General features: G+C 38.5%; 1 protein-coding gene across 4 annotated transcripts in view; it reads left to right on the forward strand.

Moving 5' to 3' along the window:
• The window catches only part of LOC106872245 (CD151 antigen), an 89088-nt gene that overhangs the window by 22625 nt on the left and 62524 nt on the right, over positions 1 to 3939 (forward strand). The window contains exon 2 of one of the 4 annotated variants that reach the window (XM_052969153.1): positions 1873 to 2143. The exons of the other annotated variants lie outside the window; for them this stretch is intronic. The gene's annotated coding sequence lies outside the window, so the exon portion shown is untranslated. The remainder of the gene's footprint in view (positions 1 to 1872; positions 2144 to 3939) is intronic. 4 annotated transcript variants of the gene reach the window in all.

Raw genomic sequence — 3939 nt, forward strand, 5'->3', positions numbered from 1 at the left:
TTTTTTTTTTTTTTTTTTTTTTTTTTTCCTTACATCTTTTCGGGGTCGATATAAATAAAATACCAACCCAATGCAGTGGACTGGTAGAACTGCAAGAACTTCGGCTCGGATGTTTTGCGGTATTTGTTCCGGCTGTTTGCGTTCTGAGTTCAAATGCTGCCATGGCCTACTTCGCCGGTTTATTTAATCAGCCACTCGTTTTGATGCCATCACCTAACAACCGAGGTACCTCTATTTGGATCTACTCTTTTTTTTGGTATTCCCTCTCTCCTTCCCACCTGTATCCGTGGTCCTGTAAAGGACTATTGTTACTGCTTTGCCGCCTCACTAAAAAATAAAACAACAACGAAAAAGAAGTTCAAAACCCATATACCACAAAATACCTTGTGTTTGTTCGGGCGTTCTGAGTTGGAATCCTTCTGCGGTCGATTCTAGCTTTCCTCTCTTCAAAGTTGGAAAATAAACAGTCTAATACTGAGACAGCCATTTCTGTCAGTCTGTTTCTCTCTCCACGGAATTACCTTTGTTGAAATGGACCAAGAAAGGGCTGGTTTACAGAGTGGTGTCTCCCCACGACGAGGAGTTCCTCCTTTTTATGTCCACCGTCACAGCTCAGTCTATTGGCGTCCACTACTTCACATCACCAATGGACTAACACTGTTGAATCAACATTAAATTTAAACAGCCGGCGTCTGTGATGTCTGTTAAAAACACAATATTTAACGACAAATATTGCCATTGCAATCCATGAAATATCTTGAATGCAATTTCTTAAATAAAACTTTAAGTTTTAAGAAGTTTGTTATTCAACCCCAGGTTCACCTTGGTTTAGTAAATGCGTTCCATCTTTGACCACCCTGTCTCTTCGTGATTTAAGGGAGATTTAACTGCTGTTTATAGCAGATTGAACTGTATTGTGGGTAGTGTCTGGTTCTGTCTCGACTTTAGATTTACCAGATAGATGGCTTTCTTTTTTATCAGCTGAGTCAGAAGGGTTGGGTGGGTTAGCGGGTGGGAATGTGGTCCTTGCTCCCACCTCGAGACTGGTGAGATTGATGGTAATGTTCTGTTTAAACAGATGCAAAAAAGACACGAGAAGAGATTCCAGAGGGATGTTGATGTGGGGACAAAGGATTTGGTATAGTCATTAGTGTGGGGGAAAAGTAAGAGGAGGTGTTGGAAGCAGCAAGGGTGACGAGCGGAGAGGGTGTGGTTGAGTGCTGGGAATAGGAAACCAACTCCATTATCTGGGAAAGAACCAGGTTTCTCTGAGTCATCCTTTCACATATTCAAACCTTTCTGTTTTAAATTCCCTTTCTTTCCTCCAATCAATATATTTCTTTACAAATATCTCCATTTATTTCCATCTGACTACAATCGGAACTCCCAAACTACTCACTTTCATTGATTTATGCACCTTTCCCCTGTAAATATTGGTCAAACTCTTGAATAAAAAGCAAAGCAATCGATATACGTTCAAGGTCACCATAACTCGTCTGGCAGGTAATTCTGTTCAATTAAGCTGCTTTATGTATCACTAATGGCATTATCCGTTAATTATTCAATGACGATAACAAGGTTTTTCATTTAACATCATCACCGGTCTGCATATTTGGGGGAAAGGGCGGCCACAAAAAGATGAAAGTTGAAGTTGACCTCGACAGGATTCGAACTCAGAACGTGAACGATTGCCAATAATAATTAAAAATTTCTAGAAGAAAAAAATAAAGTTCAAGAGTTACAAATGCGGAGAACCCCCCAAAACGATGATGGGAAATCCCTTTGTCTTTGAACACAGACTTAAATATACGAAACGTTTTGTCCTGCCTTCATTGATTCTTCCGCTTTACCAATAATCCCTTTCTGTTTTAGGCACAATGCCTGAAGTTTTGGGGACAGGAACACGTTGACCCCAGCTCTCAGTTGATACTTAATTTTACCAACTCTGGTGGAATATTAAATTCAGAACATGAAGGAATGCAACTCAACAACACTTGGCATTTGGTCCGCCATTTTACCGAACTTCTAATAAGGGTTTCAGATGTTGGCACAGGGGCAGCAGGCTTTGAGGGGAGGGGCAAATCGTTTACATCGACCCAGTGTTCAACTGGTACTTATTCTATCAACTTCGAAAGGATGAAAGGTCAGGTCGACTTTGGCAGAATTTGAACTCAGAAGGTATTAATGCCGTTAAACATTTTGTTCGTCATGCTAACGATTCTATCGACTCACCGTCTTTCAAGTAATAATAATAATAATTCTATTAACTGAAAATTAATTTCGTTCGTCGAAGTTCCTATTTATGGACGGTGGTCACCAATTTGTGCGCAGAGAAAAAGAATGATGTTAAATTCCTAAAAATAACTTGAAATAAATCATTATTATTACAGAAACAACCATTACTTTTTATATTATTATTGGTTAATCGTAAGAATTTAAGCAATTTCTATTCAAAGAGGAATCCAAACTAAACAAATTGATTCGTTTTCACAATGAAAGTTCACGTGAGTTCGCCATTTCCCCCGCTGCCTCCATTATTTCAACTGTCGTCTGCCACCATCAGATTCACATTTTCCCCATCCATAATATTATTATTTCCCCACTATTTAACAATTGATTGTCATGTTTTAGAATATTTTACTTCATTTTATTGAAATATTACCACTATTATTTCATTATATTGCAAACAAAATATTTATTACATCTAATTCAATCTCATATCGAGTGGTCTGTAGGCGTTGGTTGTTTAGCCTCAGATCAGCTTCGTAGACTTTTTAATGATCAGATGTATTCTTGTCGTGACCATCCCATTTGTGTGTACATCGTAGACTATATTGGCCAGTGTATCCCTCTTCATTTAAGACACAAAGGTGTGATTGACGGAGATTTGGCTGCTATTTCTAGCAGATCGAATAATCTTGGCACGTGGTTTGTTGTTGCTTAATCACAGCTCAGCCCCGATTCATTTCGCTGGGCATTCTAGAAGTGACCATCCTGCCTTTTAACACTTTAAAAAAAATAGTTCGAGGGATATTTAGCTGCTATTTCTAGCAGGTCGTGTGATCGAACACATGCAGGCTCTCGTTATTATTCATGTATAATATATCTAGGACTACATGATCTAATGTGCCTTATTTTTAAGACAGTCAAGTGTCCTGCGACCTCGTAAAGCCCCTTTAGAAGGCTTGTTTCACTTGAGTTGTTGTTGTGATGATTGTGAATCTAGTGGTGATGATGATGATGATGATGCTAGTGAAAAGTTGTTTGTGGCAGTAGTTGAAGTGGTTGCCATGGAGTGGTTGGTCTTTTTTACAGTTTACCTGTAAATCAGTTTTATTTGAAAAAAAAAAAAAGATGAACAAACGCTATAAACTGCCCCTCCCATCCAGCTCCCAATCTTGACCTTTCCCCTCATCTAAGGTTTGTGGGTGAGGGAGATTAATTTCCAATATTGAAACTGGGACTGAGAGACCTTTTATACTGTCCCCTTTTCAGATATAGTCCCTTTTATCTACACCCTATTTTACTGCCCTTTCCCTGCTGGATTGTTTGCCAGGCACCTGTGGTGTTGTCCAGATACACCTTCATTTCACCCCCATCACAACAAGGGGGTGGATAGTTGGAAATGAATCAACTGACACAGAATACATTCATGAATAGGAGAGAGAGAGAGATGAGAAAGAGATGAACAAATAGAGAGATGGATAAACAGATGGATGGAGAGAGACAGAGATAAGACAACCACCCCTCCCCAACCCACTATCACCACACCCCATTATCAACACAGAATCTACCCCAGTTTTCTTCTGTTGTTTTAACATCAGCTGTTATTATTAGTGAGGTTTTAAAATTTAATGCTTATTCCCTGAACTTCTATCTATCTATATATATATATATATATATATATATATATATATATATATATATATATATATATAT

The sequence above is a fragment of the Octopus bimaculoides genome, chromosome 7, assembly GCF_001194135.2.
Source record: "Octopus bimaculoides isolate UCB-OBI-ISO-001 chromosome 7, ASM119413v2, whole genome shotgun sequence".
NCBI lineage: Eukaryota > Metazoa > Mollusca > Cephalopoda > Octopoda > Octopodidae > Octopus > Octopus bimaculoides.